This window comes from Staurois parvus, unplaced genomic scaffold (genome assembly GCF_062004578.1).
Source record: "Staurois parvus isolate SC_StPar_1 unplaced genomic scaffold, SC_StPar_1.0 ptg000070l, whole genome shotgun sequence".
Taxonomy (NCBI): Eukaryota; Metazoa; Chordata; class Amphibia; order Anura; family Ranidae; genus Staurois; species Staurois parvus.
Window position 1 is genome coordinate 5,501,177 of NW_028317866.1, and position 24,230 is coordinate 5,525,406.

The window sequence follows — 24,230 nt, forward strand, 5'->3', positions numbered from 1 at the left end:
TAACCCCAAAATGACCCCTTTATTGACAGTGAAGAAATCAAGAAAATAAATAAAATGTGCTTTTTTCACAATTGTTTTTACATACTGTTACCAGAGCAGTAGAGCGTCATCATATGACTGACTGGGATACTGACTGGTGACAGTGTTATAAAAAAAAAACTGAATTTTACAAATTTTTTTTTTTTACACCATGATTGCTTGGTATATGGAGACAGTAAGGTCACAGGTGTGTACACATATTTAGAGTAGAACTATAGGGAAATCTTTTTTTCCATTTTGGAGTAATTGAAGGTTATAACCCCTATCAGATTTTTTTGCCATCTGTCTCCCGCAGGGGAGATTAACCTACATTTCCTGTCCCATAGCCAAAACAGGAAATGAGAAGAAATCTCTGCAAATTTAAGGAATTCCTTGGGCTCCCCCAGGTCACCTAGAAATAGTGTCCCCATTGGACTTTTTCCTCTATTACTTTTCTCGGGAAAACCAAAAATGTGGGATTTTCTTTTACATTCACTTTCGATGATAATGGTAAATTCTAATCCATTTCCACTTGGTCTAAAACCAAAAAAAATTGCCTTTAGTAATACTTTAAAGTAAAACTATAGGCAAAACTGTTTTGTTTTTTTTTTAAGTAAGGGATGGTTATAACCCCTATCAGGTTTTTTTGTCATCTGTATCCCACTGGGGAGATTTACCTTCACTTCCTGTCCCATAGCCAAACAGGAAGAAAAAAGAAATCCCTGCAATTTAAGGGAATTCCTTGGGAACCCTCGGGCCCCCAGAACAAGTGTCCGCATTGGAAGATTTCCCCTCTATTACTTTTCTGGGAACAGCCCAAAATTTTGGATTTTCTTTTACTATCACTTTCAATGATAAATGGTTAACAAGACAAATAGAGACGGTGAATCTCCCCAACGGGGCACAGATAGCAATAAAAGCCTGACAGATGTTCTAATCCCTCTCCACTCTGTCCAAAACTAAAAAAAGTTTTGCCTTTAGTAATACTTTAACATCTAACTTCTCAGCCTTTTGGCTAAGATCAAGTGTTGTATCTGTTCTTTTCAGTTTTCTGGGATAGAACCCTGGCTCCCTTTGCCAATTGGGGAGTCAGTTAGTAATCCCAGATGTAAGTAGGTGAGAATGGTGAGAGTGGTGGGGGAGCCTTTTCCTCATGGGTGGATTCTGGCCTGGTGCACCAGGCTTGTCCCCAGTTGTAGGTAAGGCTCTCCCTAAGCTTTTTATGTTCTGATACCTTCTGGTAGGGATGAGGCTGCACTGGTCTGGCCAAGGGCCGGGCTGAGAAAGAAACCCATAGAGACAGCTTAATGTTGCATTCCTGCAATTCGCAATGTAAGTTTTACATGGCAATTTATCCTATTTAGGAAGATACAATTTAAGATTATACTCCTTAGAGAAAACCTGAACTGTATATTGTAGGTAGGGTAATGTTCTAAACTAATGTGAAAGATAGGATGAATGAAGCAGAAAAAGAACTGTACTGTTCACGCAGGGCACAAAAATAATAGTGATAATTCACAAGAGTTCCTTGTATTTACCACCACCAGACTGCTCATTCTTAAATGTCTGCTTGGGGCAGCTGTTATTCTAAGAGGATGTTTATAAACATTTTTATTTAATATTATTGATATTATATATTATTTTTATTTTATAAAGCTAATGCATATACCATGTGCACTCCCAATGTTTGTAATTTCACCATCATTAGAAAGCACAGATCCTAGGCAAAATAAAAGAACCAATCACAGTGGCTGTGAGCCTTGAAGTTGCTGTGAACAAATCACATCACTCACAAGTGTAAACACTAAAGGAGCAGGATTTTTGCTCAAATGCTCCTCGGCACCGTGGCTTTTCCTTTTGTTTATCAGCAATAAAGGAAAAATGAGTAAACATAAAAGAAAGGTAGCAGGACGCCTTATATTCATGTGAGGTGGGAGACATTAAACTGCCACTGACCACCAATTATTAAAGGGTTGTCTTTTTTTATAAATATCACTGATCATCAATGATGGGGGGTTATAATGCCATTGACCACCAACAATTGGGGAATTTTATTGCTAGTTATCAAAATGCATTAAGGAGAATTCAGCGCAATAGGGTTATGCCCACTTTTTGCCTGAACACCTCTATTTTAATACAATGCCAACCTTAAGTTTTATGCCAGGAAGCAGCTGTAATCATTGTCTATATGCTGTACATTATAGATGGAATTATTTTAGCAATGAAAGGTAAATATAAGCGATCCCCAGTTTTCGGTCTTAGAAAAGAGAAACAAACGGTGAATAATAATTACCACCCAAAAAAATCCTGTGAAATTAATTTGGGTATACTATTGCATGATCAAGTAAGCAAGAGGGCTCCACTCACTGCAATCTATGGCACAGCCGGTAGAGTGTTTGGCCAGTGGACCGCTCCTCTATGGCGATGTGGTTTCTGTCAGCATCCTGCCCTCCCTACTGAGAGGTATGTTCGCCTGGTTTGGATGGTGGCAGTTGGCCATGCCACTGGATGGGCTCTATGTAGTTTTTTCCTATTATCTTTTTATATATATATATATATATATATATATATATATATATATATATATATATGTATATTTGATGGCAATGTGGTATTTGGTGCTTTATTGCAATTATATTATTATTTTATTTATGTTAGTATGATTAGGTTAATTTGTGTATTTTTTCAGCACCTTTGTGAATCTCTGCATTTGCCTGCTGGCCTTTTTTCACCCCCTACCCAGGTTGAATTGATCACAGATGGAGTACAATGTTTTTATTGTATGATAATAGGCCATTCCCTCGCATATTTCATGTATGATCTATTTATTTCACTATTTTGTAAGCAACTATACCTATTTATCATGATGTGGATACACATTAATGTGGGAATCTGCATACATTTGTAGGTTGTAGTCCTTACATTTCTCTCTTTCTATTGTAAAGGTCCATCTGATTGCCCTTGTGGGAAAGTAAGTTTCGAAATGCATCGTGAATTTGGGCATGATCTAGTTGTTTCAAAAATATTGCTATGCTCCCCATTTTTTGTGGGATGCTGAAGAATTATTGTTTTCTCTCTGCAATTTATATGGATCGGTGATACTTTTGACTTTATCTAATTTGTGGGGTATACTATCTTTGTGCCTGTATTGGTGGGGTTTATCTTTAGAGTAATAAAGTTTTGTAAAAAAATGTTTAAATGCTTGATGCTTGTGTTGTGGTGCCCTTAAAATCCCTGCCACCCGCTATATCCTTTTTATATACTAATACATTTTTGGGATGGGCAAAGATAAAGTCTCAGATCACAGCTTTCTTTTTGGCACATGCATTGCTGCACATTTTCTAGGGAAAATTCCCTTGCAATGTGCAAATTCCTTTGCAAAGTGTACAGTCTATTTGCCTTTAGTAAATCAACACCAAAGTGCATATGAAGCAAAGACTTCTCAGTAAAAAAGTTTATTGGAAAGTTTTAGTCATTTTACCAACCATGCAGAGCCAACATACTGTAGTTCCTCCCCTTTTTGTCAGCCCTTTAAAGCATCCCCTGGTCCTTTGATAATAATTATGATGTCACTTACGGAGCCAATGGAATCTTAACAGGGCTTACAGAAATTAGATTTGTGGAGGTCTGCATGGCAGGTGAGATTCAAGTAGAGAAGTATTTGGCCACCTAACTCCCTCCCAGCTCACTGGGCTCTATGTTTACTCACCAGTTATCTACTCAGCCTATGTTTTTTAGTCTTTGACTACAAAGTGGATGAATGAAATAAATTAGTCAATCACCTCTAATTGTAGGCTACAGTGAACATATCATAAACAAACAAAAGTTTCCCCAGCACACCTACCAGCCAGATAGCAAAAAAACATTTGCAAATATATGTGGAAGCCATGATGCCCCACCAAGTGCCCACTGTAAAGTGTGGTCCTAACTCTAATCCTTAAGAGTCTCCGCAATGGAGTATACTGTATATAAAAGTGGATAAATTATGGGCAGGTACCCCTGGAGGTATCCCATTCCTCCTTAAAGGTGCAGGGACAAATTAGACGCCCAGCAAGAGTACAACAGCGGCTAAAGGCATCCAATATGCCCCCATACCAAATCCAGCAAGCAACCTAAACAAAATGGCAACTGCCTCAATTTATAGCTAACTTTCACAGTAAGGTGCACAAGGAAGAGCTTTGAACAGCACAAACAAGCAAAAAAAAAAAATCTCATCTAAACATCCTTCTTTTTCTTTTCTTGTTCCTGCCTTTCACGACTGAATAAAACTATCCTATATCCAAATGCATCACCAGCAAGCAGCCTTTAGTAACCTATTTAGTTTGCTTCCTGCAATTTATGTGAGTGCATTATTTCCTCCATCCATGTCTCTATAGCTTCATTCCATCTCTACTTCTACTTTTCTATAAATAAAACAACTAATGTGTGCAGTTCAATGATAGGATATAAATTGGGATCATTGACATAGACCAAGGTATATGGCATACTTTTCTTAATGTTGTACTAAAAGCAAAATCAAAAATTATACACAGTATGTGATACAGTCTGTCACTAGCATTAAAGTGTTACTAAACCCACAACAGTAAAATCAGTCTGTATATGCAGTAAAACATGCTTGTTATACTCACTGTGGAACCTAAGGGGTTAATGCTCTGCACTGTGTAAAAATGCTGTTTGATCCTGACTTTTCTGATCCTCCCCTTCTTCCAGTGTCTCCCTCTTATCTCCTGATAAGACATATCATGTGGAGACACTCTACACATGCTCAGTTTGGTGTATATTGCTAGAGAGTTTTTTTTTTCTTGGGAGAGTGTATGTGATCAGCACAGGACCAACATCACTGTCAGGGGTTCTGCATCTTCCTAGAGCAGAAAGAAAACTCCTCCTACAAGCTGTAACATGTGCTCTGCTGGACACTGATAGAAGTCACAAGACTGCTCTAACTGCTGATGAGAAAAGGTATTTAGCAGTTTATATTTACTAAAATAATTGTATTTCCATGTTGTGTGTACTGTGGGAGACCAGATAGAGTGAATGCAGGGTCCTGGGTTTAGTAACATTTTAACACAGCACATTTTATTTTTCTCCTGCCTGGTCTAAAGGTGTCTCCTTTGCTTTTCTATAGACAAAGGAGCCACCCTAAGACAGGAAATCTGCATGGAGGTCTGCATGGCAGATAAAGCACTATTTTTGGCAATTTTCTTTCCACTGAGGGCACCTGCCAAGGAAAGGAAAGCAGGAGATAAGCAGTATAAGAGTAAGATCCCAGCAGGAGTAGGAGACGGGAAGCAGCCTGAGAGGGACCCACCACTCTGGAGTAAGATCCCAGCAGGAGTAGGAGATGGGAAGCAACCTGAGAGGGACTCACCACTCTTCATATGGTGCAACAAACATCAGTCCCATTGAGTGGACAAAAAGCGTTATTAGCCTATTACAGGCTAATCTGGAGGTGAGCGCACATCTTATACTCATTAAGGAAGTCACCTGGAATTATTGATTTGATTCACTGGGAAAAGTCACATATATTTTTCATTGAAGACTGATTAATTTATATTTTTTATATTATATATTTTTTTGTATGATGAGCATGGGATGACATTTTGATTTCACATGATTTTTTGTTTTTCACAAGTTTATTAATATTGATTTATTGAAAATATGTATTGATTTAATATTCAAAGAAGGAGCGCAACATATCGTTTTTATGTTTTTGAATAAAGGTAGCCATATATCTAAGGATTGATAAGCTGCAATATATTTAATTTATTATTATATTATTATTGCGCTACACTTGTAAGGGTCGCTGGATTTGTTTTGGGTCCCCCTATGCTCTGCACAGCCAGGCAACATGCATTTTCCACACGTGTACCCACAGAGTCAGTAAACAGTCCTTTTAGGGGTCTAGGGGTATATGGGATACCCAAGGAACTGTATAACTTGAGGAAGAACTTCTTAGCAACTACACTGTTAAAAAAAATTAAAGGAACACTTTGAAAACACATCAGATCGCAATGGGGAAAAATATCATGCTGGATATTTATACTGATATGGACTGAGTAATGTTTTAGGAATGTAAAGATGCCCGATTGTTTGATGGAAATTAAAATTTCAACCTACAGAGGCTGGGTTCACATATATGCAGTGTAGTATATCGCATGTGATTCGCACAGAAACCACACTGAATTCCTGTGCAAATCACATGCGATTTGCGTGCGGTGCGATTGGAGCCATATATTTTGTATGGCTCAAATCGCACTGTTGGAGGTGATGCTGGGGAGCCTGATTTAATGTGGGGGAACTATGGGGACCCTGATTTAATGTGGGGAACTCTTGTGACCCTGATTTAATGTAGGGGACACTGATGTAAGGAGGAGTCTTTGGGACTCTGATTTAATGGGGGAACTCTTGTGACCCTGATTTAATGTAGGAGACTCTGGGGACCCTGATTTAATGGAGGAACTCTTAGAAACCTAAAGTAAATGGGAGAAACTCTAGGGACCCTGATGTAAAGGGAGGGATTCTGGGAACCCTGATTTAATGTGGAGGAACTCTGGGACCTTGATGAAAGTGTGGGGGGTCTTTGGGGATCCTGCTTTAATGAGGGGGCTTTGGGAACCCTGATGTAAATGGGGGGGACTTTTGGGACCCCAGTGTAAGGGATTGACTCTGGTCACTCTGATGTAAATGTGGGTAGTCTCTGGGAACTCAGATTTAATGGGGTGCTCTTGGGACCCTAATATAATGCGGGAGAACTCTTGGGACCCTGAAATAAGGGGGAGGGGACTCTGGAGATCCTGATGTAAGGGGTAGGACTCTAGAAACCCTGATGTGAGAAGGAGGGGGGCTCTGATGTAAGGGAGTACTTTGGGAACCCTTATGTGTTTAGTCAGTAGTTGCGAAAAGTAGTAGTTAGTGAACGTACAGGAATTGGGGTGATCTGAGGTATGTAGATGCAGGAATTGGGGTGATCTGAGGTATGTAGGTGCAGGAATTGGGGTGATCTGAGGTATGTAGATGCAGGAATTGTTGTGATCTAAGGTGTGAAAGATCCTGGAATTGGGCTGATCTGAGGTGTGGAAGTGCATAAAATGAAGTGATTTGGGGTCCGATAGCGCAGGAATTGGGGCTGATCTTGTGTCTAAAGGTGCATGCATTGGTTCGTTTGATATCTGAAAGTGCAAAAATTGGGGTGATCTGAGGTATGAAGGTGCAGGAATCGGAGTGATCTGAGGTATGAAGGTGTAGGAATTGGGGTGATCTGAGTGGTGAAGGTGCAAGAAGTGGGCTGATCTGAGGTGTGAAGGTCCAGGAATTGGGCTGCTCTGAGGTGTGGAGTTGCATGAACTGAAGCGATCTGGGGTCTGATGCATTGGGGCTTATTTGATATCTGAAAGTACAGGAATTGGGGTGATCTGAGATATGAAGGTGCATGAATTGAGGCTAATCAAAAGGTGTGAAGATGCATGAATTGGGGTGATCTGAGTTGTGAAAGTGCAGGAATAGGGCTGATCTGAGGTGTGAAGGTTCAGGAATTGGGGTGATATGACGTGTGAAGTTGCAGGAATTGGGGCTGATCTGAGGGGTGAAGGTGCAGGAATTGGGACTGATTTGAGGTGTGAAGGTGCAGGAACTGTGACTGATCTCAGGGGTGAAGGTACAGGAATTGAGGTGATCTGAGGCATGAAGGTGAAGGAATTGGGGCTGATCTTAGGGGTGAAGGTGTAGAAATTGAGACTGATCTGAGGTGTGAAGGTGTAGAAATTTGGGTGATCTGAGGCATGAAGGTACAGGAACTGGAGCTGATCTGAGGAGTGGAGACGCGTGAACTGAGGCAATCTGGAGTTTGAAGGTGCAAGAATTGGGGCTGATTTTGTGTCTAAAAGTGCATGCATTGGGGCTTATTTGAGATCTAAAAGTACAGAAAGTGCAGAGGTGTGAAGGTGCAGGAATTGGAGGTGATCTGAGGTGTGTAGGTGCAGGAATTGGTGCTGATCTGAGGCATGAAGGTGCTGAAATTGAGGTGATCTGAAGTGTGTAGGTACAGTAATTGGGGTGGTCTGGGGGGTGAAAGTGCAAGAACTGGGGCTGATCTGAGGTGTGAATATTCAGGAATTAGGGTGATCATGGGGGTGAAGGTGCAGGAATTGGGGTGATCAGGGTGTTAAGGTGCAGGAATTGGGGTGATCTGAGGTGTGTAGGTGCAGGAATTGGGTTGATCTGAGGTGTCAAGGTACAGGAATCTGTGTTGATCTGCCGTCTGAAGGTGCAGGAACAGTAGTGGGATATTGGCTGGAAAGGCACAATAATCTGGCAAAGAGGAAGTGCATGGACATGGCTTTTATAAGGAAGTTCATGGGAGGAGCAAGGAGTTCAAGGTTCAAGAGTTTTCAAGGCACAAGGCAGGATTATCCAAGAATTGTCAAGGGAGCTGTCCAGCATTCCAGATAGCTCAGTGAGAAGAGACATTGCCTCTCACTGCAGAAGGACCAGGTTCGATCCCAGGCTCTGACAGTACTCCCCTCCTCACAGGACGTCCCCTGGACGTCTTAGGACCAGGCTTGTGAGGAAACCTCTGGTGAAATTCTCTTGTCAATCTAGGAGCATGGACATTTTCCTCAGGCTCCCAAGAATTTTCCTCTTGCCCATATCCTTCCCATTGGACAAGATACTGCAATTTTCCTCTAAACATCCTAGAGTCAAGAATATTCTCTACCACATATTCTTCTTCACCCTGTACCTCAACAGGAGGAGGAGGAGGAAGAATTCTTCCAGAGAAAGGCTTTTCATGAAATGGTTTGAAAAGTGATAAATGAAACACAGGGTGAATCCTCATACTGTCAGGAAGTTTTAAGCGAAAGGCGACTGGGTTAATCTGAGCAGAAATCTGGAAAGGTCCCACAAACTTTTGGCCCAACTTTGCAGATGGAACATGAACCTTCAGATTTTTAGTAGATAGCCAAACCTTGTCACCCACATGAAAAGGTAGGAAGTGATCTGCGATGACTGTCGGCAGCCCTTTTATAACATTCCTGAGCCTCCCCCAAGGTCTCGATCAACTTCGCTTGAGTCTCCTGCAAGGTAGTTAATCTGTTGGCAACAGCAGGAATTTGAATTGTGATAGGGAGCTCTGGAATAAAAACTGGATGATACCCCATATTGAGGAAAAAAGGGCTTTGAGAGGTGGAGCTATGTTTAGCATTGTTATAGGCAAACTCTGCCGTAGGTAAATAGTCCACCCAGTCATCCTGAAGATAGCTGACAAAACACCGAAGGTACTGTTCCAAAGTTTGATTGGTCCTCTCTGTCTGACCATTAGACTGTGGATGAAAAGCAGAGGATAGGTTAACAGTTACCCCTAAGGCTGAACAAAAGCTTTTCCAAAATTTTGATGTAAACTGTACACCTCTATCAGATACCACATCATCAGGAATTCCATGTAATTTAAAAACATCTCGAATAATCAACTCTGCAGTTTGTTCGGCAGAAGGTACCCCCTTGACAGGTATAAAATGAGCCATTTTGGTAAGGCGGTCGACGACTACCAAGATAGTAGTCATTTCCTTTGAGGGAGGCAATTCGAGCACCAAGTCCATAGAAATTGACCCCCAAGGTCTCGATGGAACAGGAAGTGGCTGGAGTAACCCCAAAGGAGAAGCTCGGGGTGTCTTATGACGTGTGCACGTCAGACAAGAGGCCACGTAGCGTTTGAGATCCTTCTTGTAACTGGGCCACCAGAAGGAACGTGACAGAAGGTCATCAGTCTTTGAAATCCCAAAGTGTCCTGCCAGTTTGGAGTCATGAACTAATTTGAGGACTTCCACCCGAGCAGACTCAGGTACATAGAGACGATGTGCTAGAGTCCAAAAGCCGTTCTTGTACTCAAGGTTTATGTCCCTAGGAGGATCCCTAAGAAGTGGATCATTCTCATACCCCTCTTTGATGAGGCTCAAGAATGTCTTTGCACTTGTGGCCCCCAGGAAGTTCTTTTGCGTTAGGATTGAACATTCGGAATCGCCCTCCTGGGGAGGCTCAGACAGCATCCTTGATAAGGCATCGGCCTTACCATTCCTCGATCCAGGTCGATATGATATAACAAAATTGAATCTTGAGAAGAATAAAGACCAGCGTGCTTGTCTGGAAGACAATCTCTTGGCCGAGCGAATGAATTCCAGATTTCTATGGTCAGTGAGAACAGTTACAGGATGATTGGCCCCTTCTAGCAGATGCCTCCATTCAGAAAAGGCTTCCTTAATTGCCAGTAGCTCTTTATTCCCAATGTCATAATTTCTTTCGGCTGAGGACAGACGGGAAAAGTAGGCACAAGGATGAAGCTGCATCTTTTCACCACTTCTGAGACAGGATCGCTCCCACGGCAGAATTGGAAGCATCCACTTCCACTATAAAGGGTAGTTCAGGGTCAGGGTGTACCAAAATTGGTGCAGAAGTGAACAGAGTCTTCAGCTTTACAAACGCAGCCTGTGCCTCAGAAGTCCATACAAAGGGTACCCCTTTTTTTTGTCAGCTGTGTGATTGGAGCTATCACTTTAGAAAAGTTTCTTATGAATTTTCTGTAGAAGTTGGCAAACCCGACGAAACGTTGAATCTCCTTAACATTTCCTGGTGCTGACCAATCTACCACGGCTTTGATTTTCTCGGGATCCATGCTCATTCCTTCTGGAGAAATGATATAGCCTAAGAACTGGATCTGGGTTTGTTCAAACTCACATTTCTCCAATTTGATGTAAAGTCTATTTTGCCTTAATCTTTCAAAGACCATGCAAACATGTTTGCGGTGCCCCTCCCAATTATCAGAAAAGATAAGGATATCATCCAGATAGGCAATTACAAATTGGTCCAACAGATCACGAAAAACATCATTGATAAAATGCTGAAACGTTGCAGGGGCGTTGCAAAGTCCAAACGGCATCACCAAGGATTCGAAATGCCCATACCTGGTTCTGAAGGCAGTCTTCCATTCGTCTCCTTGACGAATGCGGACAAGGTTATATGCCCCTCGTAGGTCAAGCTTGGTAAAGATCTTGGCAGAACGAAGTCTTTCCAACATTTCAGAGATCAAGGGTAATGGATAGCGGTTTTTAATAGTGATCTTATTCATGTCTCTGTAGTCAATGCATGGACGCAAGGTGGAGTCCTTCTTTTCAACAAAGAACAGGGCTGCCCCCGCAGGAGAAGTTGAGTGCCTAATAAAGCCCTTCTCCAAGTTCTCATTGATCCACACCCCGAGTACTTTTAATTCGGGTTCCGACAGATTGAAAAGGCGACCGAAAGGTATTTCTGCCCCTGGGAGCAGCTCAATGGGGCAATCATATGGGCGATGAGGGGGTAATTGATCTGCATTCTTCTTGTCACAGACATCCCGGAACTCATGGTAATGTGTGGGCAAGTTGTCATATGACTGGGTAGCCACTATGTCACCTTGCGCTTCCTTGGTTGGTGATGAACTTGGTAGGCAAGGTTCTTTGCAATGTTTTTCACAGTGAGGGGACGTAAAATCTATAGTCCGAGCTCCCCAATTGATGGAAGGATTGTGAGTGGAGAACCAAGGAATGCCTAGGATGATGGGAAACTTAGGTGACGTAATCAGCTGAAAGCTGAAAGTCTCACTATGGTCAGCCTCAAACAGCAGTACCAGGGGAACCGTTTTAGGGGTAACAGGTCCTGAAGATAAAGGTGACCCATCTACTGTCTCCATATCAATAGGGGTAAATGTGTTTCTGGCTTGAATACCATGGTTGTGAGCAAACTCCATATCCATAAAGTTCCCCCCAGCCCCGGAATCCAGCATAGCAGAGCAGGAAATTTCACGGCCCTCAGATACCAATTTAATGGGGATAACAAAATGAGAAAGCAGGGAGTTCACCTTATTCTCTTCAGGAATCAGCGGAGAGATCGACTGGCTTATGGAGTTTATGTGTTCAGGCTCAATCATATCAGTCACAGCAATAGTTCTTTTAACCTTGTTAGGACAATTAATTGCATAATGACCAGAATCCCCACAATATAGACATAGATTCTCTGAACGTCTTCTCTCTTTCTCCTGAATGGAGATTGATCTCTTGATTGCATCAACCTGCATAGGCTCAGAAGTGTTAGAACCCAGAGAGACTCTTGAATCCTGCTGAACAAACGGACTAGCAGAGAGATGCATGCCCCTATTACTTCCAAGTATTCCCAGCTTCTCCTTTCTCCTTTCTGTAAGTCTTTGATCGATTTGGATACACAATTGGATGAATTCCTCAAGATCATTAGGAGTATCACCTCTGGCAAGCTCATCCTTTACCTGTTCAGAAAGCCCTTGGCGGAACTGGCTCTTTTGTGCTGCAGGGTTCCAAGTGGTATCTGCAACCCAACTTCTGAACTCGGCTGTGTATTCAGCGACCGAGCGTCTACCCTGCCTTAGACTATGTAATTTTGCTTCGGCAGAAGCACAACGGTTGGGATCATCAAAAACCTGATTCATCGCAGTCAAAAAGGTATCAAAATTATTTAGAATGCCATGGTTTTGCTCTATATAAGGGGAGGCCCAAGCTAAAGCTTCCCCAGTAAGAAGCCCAATAATAAACTTTACCTTCTTTTTCTCTGAAGGAAACGCAGCAGGGTACATTTGAAAATATATGCTACATTGATTAAGGAAACCCCTGTATTGGCGGCGGTCTCGGTTAAACTTAGATGGTTGGGGCTGGGGCATATGTGATCTAGGATCATCACGGTTCAGCAGTTGCCTCTGTATAGCCTGAATCTCTCCCTGTTGCCTATCCACAATGCTTTCCAGTTTGGCAACTTTTTCCTGATGGGTAACCCCAAATTCCTGCAGCTCAGCAATTTGCTGCCTAAGAGGATTCAAAACACTTGCTATAGCGGCCTCCATGTTGGGCCAGATTATTCTGTCACGATATAAGGTCAGGTTCAGAGACCAGTTGCTATAGCAGTAAAAGGCTTACCTGAAACCAGCAGTATAGGTACACCAGCGGATCCCCCTGGGAATGACGCAGGCTCACCTGAGGTGCGGGGTCTAAGTATTAACCAGTATTCACCAGAGCTCCTAATGGTGGAGATGGACTGGGCTGCGTGTTAATACCAGGTCGCAGAACTCAGGATCACCCCACCAGGGAATGAGCAGACTGGGAACCAATAGCGGATCAACAGGTTAGGGATCAGACGAAAGCAGAGTCAGTCACAAGCCAAGGGTCGGTCACAAATGGTAGCAGATCAATCGTAGTACGTTAGGATGAGACGAAATCGTGGTCAGGAACAAGCCAAAGGTCAGTAGCGGAGGTGTAGACAGCAGCAGGACCAGTAGCAGGATAATGGCTGGAAAGGCACAATAATCTGGCAAGGAGGAAGTGCATGGACATGGCTTTTATAAGGAAGTTCATGGGAGGAGCAAGGAGTTCAAGGTTCAAGAGTTTTCAAGGCACAAGGCAGGATTATCCAAGAATTGTCAAGGGAGCTGTCCAGCATTCCAGATAGCTCAGTGAGAAGAGACATTGCCTCTCACTGCAGAAGGACCAGGTTCGATCCCAGGCTCTGACACTGGGACTAATCTGAGGTGTGAAGGTCCAGGAATTAGGGTGATCAGGGAGTTGAAGGTGCAGGAATTGGGGCAAACAGGGTGTTAAGGTGCAGGAATTGGGGTGATCTGAGGTGTGTAGGTGCACAAGTTGGGGTGATCTGAGGTGTGAAGGTACAGGAATATGTGCTGATCTGCTGTCTGAATATGCAGGAATTGGGTTGGTCTGAGGTGTGAAGGTGCAGGAATTGTGGTTAATCTGAGGTGGGAAGGTGCAAGTACTGGGACTGATCTGAGGGGTGAAGATGCAGGAATTGGGACTGATCTGAGGGGTGAAGGTGCTGGAATTGGGGTTGATCTGAAGTCTGAATGTGCAGGAATTGGGGCTGATCTGAGGTGTGAAGGTACAGAAATTGTGGCTGATCTAATGTGTGAAAGTACTGGAACTGGGACTGATTTGAGATGTGTAGGTACAGGAATTGGGAGTTTGATCTAAGGAGTGAAGGTGCAGGCACTAGGACTGATTTGAGGGGTGAAGGTGCAGGAAGCGGGACTGATCTGAGGTGCAAAGGTGCAGGAATTGAGGTATAAAGGTGAAGGAATTGGGGCTGATCTGAGGGGTGAAGGTGTAGGAATTGGGTTGATCTGAGCTGTCAAGGTATAGGAATTGGGGTGATCTGAGGTATGAAATTACAGGAATTGGGGCTTATCTGAGATGTGAAAGTGCTGGAACTAGGACTGATCTGAGGTGTGAAGGTGCAGGAATTGGGGTGATCTGAGGTGTGTAGGTGCAGGAATTGGGGTGATCTGAGGTGGGAAGGTGCAAGTGCTGGGACTGATCTGAGGGGTGAAGATGCAGGAATTGGGACTGATCTGAGGGGTGAAGGTGCAGGAAGTGGGACTGATCTGAGGTGTGAAGGTGCGTGATCTGAGGTGTGAAGGAATTGGGGTGATCTGAGCTGTGAAGGTATAGGAATTGGGGTGATCTGAGGTATGAAGGTACAGAAACTGGGGCTGATCTAAGGTGTAATTGTGCAAAAAAAGTGGTGGTTTGAGAGATGAAGGTGCAGGAAGTGGGACTGATCTGAGAGGTGAAGGTTCAGAAACTGGGGTGATCTAAAGAGTTCCTTGTCCGGCATATTCTTTTCAACCTTTACCGCACTTGCCTCTCAACACAGGTCTTTTGAAACAAATGCAAAGTTCATTTCAAGTAATTTTTCCTTTTTGTCATTGAGAGTGTGAAATTGACATTTTTTTTATATGATCGGCACTCTCAATTTTCTTTGAAAAATGTCTCGGTACACTGCTCAAAGGTTGTCTACCCCTGTCCTAGAAACCAAATATTGCCAAGTCAGTATTCCCAGAAAATGATCTGCAAAATTCAAAAGGTCTCTACATTTTCAGTAATATAATACCGCAAATGCCTAGGGTAATGCGTTTAGAACACTAGCAACTCTGCTAGTGTGACTCCAGGAAACACATTGGGGGGTATTACTAAAACTGGTGCACTCAGAATCTGGTGCAGTTGTGCATGATAGCCAATCTGCTTCTAATTTCAGCTTATTCAATTAAGCTTTGACAATAAAACCTGAAAGCTGATTGGTTATTATGCACAGTGATTCTGAGTGTACCGGTTTTAGTAAATTCTTCCCATTGTCTGCTTTATCCATCTTTTATATTCTTATTCCAGTTTCTCCTTTCTAAATTTAGTATGTTGCATGAAAGGAACACAGTGCAAAATCTATTAGTGCTGAAATGCTTGGTGCCAAACTGTCTGGCTGGCTCTAATTCTGTTCATCTTACAAATTATTAATCATTAATATATAATGTACATACATGGTCTGTATTTTTCATGTTTTAAATGGTTTATTAACAGCTCAAGAAAAATCCTCGTCATCAGTGTGAGTTGGTTTGTTTATAGCACAACATTGTGTAAGTGTTTCAACATATCTTTCTCATGTTGGAGAATAGATACTGACACTTCCATTTTTAATGCTGAAGCAGCTGCTGTTTTTGCATCTACCGCTCTTGGTGCCAGTTCTGCTCTCTTGGCATTGTGACAGAGACACAATTTATGCCAAGATGAGGAAAATCAATGTAAGTGCTGAAAGATGGATTATATTATATTACTACGGAAAACTACAGTTCCTTTTTGGTTATATTAATGCAGGTCTCTAGAATGTCCTGTGAAAGCTTTTTCCAATCATATGTACATACAGCCATTTGCCCAGATTATGATACTTTTCAGGTCAATGCATATTTTATTGTTGTGCTGTCCTGCAAATTGACTTTCATTGCATTTTAATGAGTGCATGAGAGGTACAAATGAAATGCATTTTTAATCCAGAGAGTTGGCTAATTAAAAAAAAACACAAAGCAGAAAATTACTTGGCTGTGAATTACATTTGAAAAAAAAAAGTTTTCTCACGATAGCTTTAAATATCCAAGTTTATTGATTTGGTTAATGTTAAAGCTCAACTCCAGGCTTAGGTTCTGTGTCCTCACCTGCCCTTTGGAGCTCTGCACCAAAAAAAAAAAAAACATTCCACATATTTATCTTTTTTTTTCCAGGTGTCTTAGTTGGGGTCTTAGTCGGGGTCCAGATTTGTCACTGGTTCTCTCTTCCATATTTAAGGTGGAACATGCTCCAGCCCCTGCCATCAGTTTCCCCTCACCCCCTACCACCTCCCTCAGTGTGACACCTGGGGGTTTATTTACTAAAGCTGGTTTACTCCGAATCTTGTACACTTCTGTATAGAACCCAATCAGCTTCCAGGTTGTATTGCTAAAGATTAATTGAACAAGCTGAGGTTAGAAGCTGATTCGCTACCATGCACAAGTGAACAAGATTCTGAGTGAACCAGCTTTAGTAAATAAACCCCCTGCTGTCACAATTTAAAAACAGCGTGGCTATGCAGGGCTCCTCTCCCACATGGCCCCATCATTCATTCAAAGTTTCCAGTGAATGGATAGATTACAACTAGAGTCAGCCATCGCAACTGATGGCTTGTAGTTCTGAATAAACTGTGAGGGTACTGATGAGCGCCATTGTATTTAATTCACAAGTCCTGCAGCTTCCAGCAGACAACCATATGAAGGTACGGGCAGAAAGCTGCAGGACCTGTCTGCAGAATCCTGACCATTGCACCCCTGATCCATTGATCACGGGTGCAATGTATCTACTGCTCTTTTCTGGCAATTTCTATCCACAGCACTGGTTTCTAGAAGGGACAATTTAAAGTTCCTGAGGGAAACTGTCACATGACAGCAGAATGCAAGATTGGCATGTGGCCATATTAGGTCGATAATGTTACCATCAATCCATCCCTTACGTAAAACTACAGGATGGGGGTTTCCAGGGCCACAGCTGATTGGGCTGGTGACCTGCTATAATGTGAGAGTTTCCTATCATTTTAGGTGAAAGCCAGTTTATTTTGAACCTTAGTTCAACCTTAGTCCTTAGTAGTGTAGTGACTACTCTTCTGCTGCCTGTCCTTGATTTAGACATGCATTATGTTAGGATAAATTATACTATTCCCCCAACTGACATTGCCAGGTGTCACAGAGGTAGGTCAATAGGGATGAGATGAACATACAGTACCTGAGTTAAATTGTTTGAGGTTTGGTGGATCATAATAAAAGTTCAGAAGCTGAATTGGAACCCCATTGAAGTCAATGGGAGCCAAATATTATTATTATTATACAGTATTTATATAGCGCCAAAAGGTTTGCTCAGCGCTGTACATTATAGTGGGGGACAGTACATGAGACAATACAGTAACAAAACAATCCACGAGGGGATTGAGGGCCCTGCTCTTTTGAGCTTACAATCTAGGAGGGAGTGTAAATACTTGAATTCCTATAGCAGCCAACGTAAAGGACAACGTCGCCTCTAATTCCCCCAACAATGTCCGGGCTTGCTTGTCTTCATACTGCGCATGTGTTCTGCAGCCCCATTTATTATTATAGGTAATGTTGTACTCATGGCAGCCACACTGGTCCATCAGTGTACAGTCTACCCATAGGACTGAATAGGGTCCAGGGGTATGAAGAGGAGCCAGCCAAGACCAGGTCAGAGGAAATCTTGCTGGATTGGGAAGTATTATTCCAGCTGGGCTGCACTCAGGGCGGGTGGGCCGATTTACTGAACTTAACCACTTCCTGTTCGGCTCATGTGTATAAATAGCCAGACAGAAGCATTGCAGGAGCAGGTGGCCGTTTATAAATGTCCACCCCGCTCCCCACCTGTGCGCGCTCCCTGGGAGCACGCAGCACCGCCATCTGGTGCTCGCTGTATCTGGAGGACACAGTGGAACACTGATCACTGTACGGGTACTCTGTGTGAGGTCCCGATTATGTGATCACTGATTGGCCAATCAGTGATCACATGAATAGTAGTAAGCAAGATGTCACTTGCTGACATTATTGCTTACTACTTGTGAAATCTGCGAATGATCACAGAGGTCTTATGGTACAAGGCTGTTCACAACAGCTTTGTACCATGTGACAAGCTGTGACCAATCACAGCTCACACAGTATTTCTCAATGGCTGCAAGAATTATTGCTTTTACAACCTTTATCGGTGTAAAAGCAATTGGTGGAAAAAAAAAAAAGAAAAAAAAAATCTTCATCACCCCCCACAAGTAGTACAGTGTCACTATGGTGACACTGTACTGCTAGGGTGACAGTATGTTAATATAAAAAATAATGTACATTTTTTAAAAAAATTATAATTTTTGGTTATAATTATTTGTTTTTTTGTTGAAGTAATTTTGGTTATTTTTTTTTTTTACTAAAAAGATAGCTGAATACATTTTGGCCAAGATTTATGAAGAAAGATTATTTATTTGCAAAATTTATAAGAAAAACACCTTTTTTAAAAAAAAAATGTTTTGACTTTTTCACTTATATAGCAAAAAAATAAAAATCCCAGTGGTGAATAAATACCACCAAAATAAAGTTTTATCTGTCTGAAAAAAATGCTAAAAAATGCATATAGGTACAGTGTTGCATGACCGCGCAATTGTCATTCAAAGTGTGACAGCGCTGAAAGCTGAAAATTGGCCTGGACAGGAAGTGGGTGACAGTGTCCGGACTTGAAGTGGAAAATGAAGTTTTCCTTTAAAGTGTAACTGCGGTCAGCTATAGGTCTTCAAGCTAATACAGATTTAAAAAGAAAAAAACAAAAAACAAATATTGTCAAATTAATGTTTCTGTTGTTAAGGCTAATAGCCAAGGAATATGTGTCAATGCAAAAAAAGTGAAATACCAGTGAACTTAATAATCCTGGACAGGGGCGGACTGACAACTCATGGGGCCCCCAGGCAATAGGGGATCATGGGGCCCCTGTGTCCTTGCCCAAACTCAAAAAAGCCTATCAAAAAGGTACCAGGGGCATCTCATGGGGCCCCCCTAGACCCCGGGCCCTCGGGCAGTGCCCGAGTTTCCAAATGGTCAGTCCACCCCTGATCCTGGAAGTGCACCATAAAAATGCACTTTTCCTTTAAAAAACTGCATTTACAAAGGAAAAAAGCTGTTTAAATTATGTTAATAAACATTTCCTCACAAGCTTCCTTTATTTTGCAAATAATGCAATGGAGGCCTCCCAAAATACATAGCAGACCCTCATCAAGGAGGATACATGATATTTGGTTCCTCCCGGGTGAACGTTCTCATTTAAATGCCCAATAAGATATGGCTCGGTTAAAACTTATGTTTAGATTAAACTTTAAGCTTATCCCTAGAGGTCACCTTGGGGGGGGTCCAGAAAACTTTTGCTATAGGGTCACATGAATTGTACTTGCATCCCTAGTTCTGAACACTTTTTACCACAGGGTCCTTTGGTAGTAATTAAACACCGTAACCTGCAATATGTCTTGTGATGTATTTTCTATTTTTCAGTGCTGTCTTGCCTTAAAAATTAGTGACAAAGGTTCTTTGTTTGAAAGGGGACTTTCTTTTAGCAGCAACTGCATCAAGTGTTATAGAAAAATACCTTTTAGCTTGCGATCAGATTCGGGTTGAGCCAATTTCATACCATGTAAGTATTGATCTAACTTTCAACCAAACACTGACAAGGACAATTTCGTCTAATAGTTCTACACTGATGTGGGCAGTGACCATGATTTGAAAACTACTTTTTCTGAAGAAGAATGGCTATCTCTCAGAAGTGCTTTCATCAAACCCATTGTCTCCCGCGAGCCTTCCTTTCAGCTGTTTTATAATGGTCAAGGCTGTGCTGCTTCAAAAATTGAGAATTTTACTCCTTCATGACCAAGCAGTATTTCATCATTCATGCTGTATCATTTTTGTATAAGAAAACAGAGGCCAGCTACTCGAAAACTAACAGTTCCAGACGGCAAACCATGACATGGGCAACCACTGACCACCCAATTGCTTAAATGCACAACAGGAACGTTCCTATATTTGATATTTGCATAAGAGACATCTAAGGGCTCCAAAGCTGCTTTGAAGTCCAGCTATAAATTATTGGATACACTTCAATCTAGTATTTTGTCTTTTTTTTCTCACTACTATTTTTCCTTTTAAAAGAACAAAAAATGAAGGCTAAATAAGCATTTTTTTTATTTTTGAGTAGATTAGCTGTTGTTTTCTAAGCTAACATCGGAGCACAGTGTTAAAACAGTAAGGGAATCACACATTATGGGTTAAATGCTTTTTAAGTGTGAGGGTAAAGGAATAACTTATAATACCTACGTTAGTCCTTGTCTGGTGCTTTCCTCTTTGGGGTGAGACTAAAAGTCTTGCATTGTATGTGATGTGTTTGATTAAATTAAATGGCTAAATGGTTAGCACTTCTGCCCGTCACAGTGGCGGACTGACCATTCAAGCACTCAGGCACTGCCCGAGGGCCCGGGGTCAGTAGGGGGCCCCATGAAATGCCCCTGGTACCTTTTTTATAGGCTTTTTTGGGTGTGCTTTGAGTGTGGGCAAGGACACAGGGGCCCCATGATCCACTATTGCCCGGGGTCCCCATGAGTTGTCAGTCCACCCCTGGCTCGGCAGTACTAGGGTTGTTGGTTCTAAATCCCAACCACTGCACCAGCTGGCTGAAGTTTGCATTTTCTCCCTGTGCCTGCATGGGTTTCCTCTAGGTACTCTGGTTTCCTCCCACACTCCAAAGACATGCTGGTAGGTTATTAGATCCTGTCTAAATTGGCCCTAGTATATGTATGTATGAATGTGAGTTAGAGACTTTAGATTGTACGCCCCTTGAGGGTTAGGGACTGATGTGAATGTACAATATATATGTAAAGTGCTGCATAAATTGATAGTGCTATATAAGTACCTGAAATTAATAAATACATTAGAGTGTGACCCCCAAAAATGGAACAGGGAAGTGGCTTTGGTGGACAGGTCACACAGGGAATAAGGTAAGCATTACAGCATTTTTCTCTACCTCTGGACTTAAAGATCATTTAACCTTTGTTATGAGGGGAGACCCCCTGCAAGGGTAATTATTTTTTCCTCCTTATAGCGGGGGCTTTAAGAACAGCTGTTGTTTTGCCTGCATAGGCAAAGCAAAGGTTCAGTTTAAATACACAAATGAAATATGAATTGATCAAAATATTTTGCATTCTGTTCAAGCCATTTTCAGATCCAGACAGCCCCATCAGCCATTATATAAAGTCCTGCCCGATTACAATCCTCTTACATTTTCCTCCTACTTATGTTTTTATGTTGTATTTAAAACGTTAACCTTGGTAAAGGCTATGATTGCATTGTGCAAGGACAGCAACAGTAGAAAGGTCCTCTTTGTGCCCTTTTCTCCAATCAGTAGGCTTCATTTGTTGGATTCACAATACTGTGCAATTCTTTAAACCCTGACTGGCTGAATTAGTGACCAGTCCTGTTGTAGATCTTAAATTGTGAAGCTGAAAGTAGTTGTAAATATCATTGAATATCATTGACTTAACATTTTATAATAGTAGATATAACTTTTTAATAAATCCATGCTCCTCCTCTCCTCTTTGTAATGTCAGATGTGTCTGCCCCGCTCTATACACTCCATTAATCGCTCAGGAATCAACAGCGATCATGTGAAATGCTGGTGAGCATTGGGGCAGACATGTCTGACATGTCTGGGGGGGCAGCTTCACAAAGAGGAGAAGAAGAGCGGCTGGATGGGAAGCCACTGTAAGTCAAGGCTAGAGGGATGGGTGGGGGGGGGTCTGATTCACACTGACCACAGAAGATACAGGCACGCAGTGTGATTGCAAAGCATGCCTGTATTTAAGTGTGGGATGACAGAGGATGGAAACTGACCACGCTAGCATGGATCAGCTGCCATGTTAACGTGGTCAACTTTACTACCAGGAGGAGGAGCACAGGCAGGATCAACCAGGTAATAGAGAAGAACAGCAGGCACTAATAAAAATAGTAATATGAAACAATGTGGAAATTCTTTAAAGATGCAGTACAATGTTTTTTTTTATTGTAGATTTACAAACAATTGAAGTTTTATTTTGAAAATTCTTATTAATGAAACAAACACTTGAAGTTTTTTCTTCTTATATATTGCCTTCCCTGGTTCCTCCTTTCCTACCTCATTATCATGTTAAAGAAATTATTAAATACAATCTGCTTTCTTCACATACCTTTCATCACTGGGTCTATGTGCTTTACTATGCAATACAGGTAGATCCTGACTGGTGGGAGGGGCTGACAACCCTGTACAAAGCTGTACATAGCTTCTTGAAAACATCCAGCTAGGTAATGCCCACATGTGATGCTGAGCCTCCTTGATTAAAAGAACTGTAATCCAAAACATAAAAGGAGCAGACCATGGACACTAAAGCTGGGGAAAAGGTTAGCTAATACTGGACATCCTCCAAACAGGAAATCAGGCAAGCTCTATCTGATTTGCTGCTGATTTTAATACACACTGTGAGAAGCCTATAGTGTGCAGTGAAATCAGAGTGAGCCATTTCAGTGTCACAAAGGAGCCTGTAAAACTGTCAAACTGAAGGTAAGACTGGAGTGCAGCTAATGTTGAGCTACCCTAGCAATATTCTTGATAATGCCTGTAAAATATTTGAAGGCTAGATCACAGACAAACACCTAATGGGTGTCCTTTATATAAGCCTACACTTGATGGGTTAGGTCAGTGAGGGAGTGATGAACCTTTTAGAGACTGAGTGCCCAAACTACAACCCAAAACCCACTTATTTATCGCAAAGTGCCAACAATGCAATTAAACCTGAATACTGAGGTATTAGTTTAGAAAAAACAACCCATATATTAATATCTTTTGTCTTAAAAGAAAAACACAATAACAGAGCTTCCACTGACCACCAGCACAAGGGGGAAAAGTTCCACTGACCACCAGCACAAGGAGGCAAAGTTCCACTAACCACCAGCACAAGGAGGCAAAGTTCCACTGATCACCAGCACAAGGAGGCAAAGTTCCACTGACCACCAGCACAAGGAGGCAAAGTTCCATTGACCACCAGCACAAGGAGGCAAAGTTCCATTGACCACCAGCACAAGGAGGAAAAGTTCCATTGACCACCAGCACAAGGGGGCAAAGTTCCATTGACCACCAGCACAAGGGGGCAAAGTTCCACTGACCATCAGCACAAGGAGGCAAATTTCCATTGACCACCAGCACAAGGTGGCAAAGTTCCACTGACCACCAGAACAAGGGGGCAAAGTTCCACTGACCATCAGCACAAGGAGGCAAAGTTCCATTGACCACCAGCACAAGGGGGCAAAGTTCCACTGACCACCAGCAAAAGGGGACAAAGTTCCACTGACCAACAGCACAAAGGGGCAAAGTTCCACTGATGACAAGCACAAGGGGGCAAATTTCCACTGACCACCAGCACAAGCTAAAATCTTGTGTTAATAAAAACAAATGTATTTAAACTCACAGCCAGTCCAATATATACATATCCTTGGCAGCGCACTGACCGGCCATTCGAAAAAAAGCTCAGATGAGTAGCGGCTAATGAGTCGTGGCTCGTGACGTCATCGCCTGGTGCCGCTACTCCTTTTTGAGCATGTGCATGCCCCTTTGTACGCTGTTATCCAATGCTCAGCTGCTGGGGCGATGCTGGGGCAACTTGGCTCGTGTGCTGACAGAGAGGGCTCTGAGTGCCAGCTGCGGCACACGTACCATAGGTTCGCCACCACTGAGTTAGGTTGTCAATGATATGTTTAGTTGTTTGGTTAACATAATAGATTAGGTTGAAGTTAAAGCAGACATAGGCTCAGGTAAACCTACCCTTCAAACATTGCCACTGTCATTCATTCTTCAGGGCAAATGCCATATTAGTGGAGCGACAAGCTATCAACAGGCTCCGCTTCCTCTTCCTAGACCTGAACTACATCAATGCCATCCAGTAATCCAAAGCAGAATTTGGAGGGATATTCCTCTGATGATGTCACAGTCCTGCTGATAGGATCATATGATCCTGTAATAACAGAGGGTGCCTAGGCACTTTCACATGTGTAGCAGTGTGTGCTTCCTCTAACTGGAAAATATATGATAAAGATACATTTTTTTGATCACATAATGTAGAGGAAGACAAAAGGTAAAAATTTCAGGGTATCACTTAGGCACAATTAACATTTCTAGATGTTGCCTTTAAGATTTTTTTTAGAGGTCAGTACCACTTTTAACATGCCTGCGAAATATTTAGGAACCTACATCATGCAG

General features: G+C 42.2%; 1 protein-coding gene and 1 pseudogene across 1 annotated transcript in view; one reads left to right on the top strand and one right to left on the bottom strand.

Moving 5' to 3' along the window:
- Nucleotides 1-24,230, bottom strand: part of CCDC85A (coiled-coil domain containing 85A) — a 359,555-nt gene that overhangs the window by 73,312 nt on the left and 262,013 nt on the right. The window lies entirely within an intron of this gene.
- On the top strand, nt 1,014-1,123 carry LOC149469460 (U2 spliceosomal RNA; annotated as a pseudogene).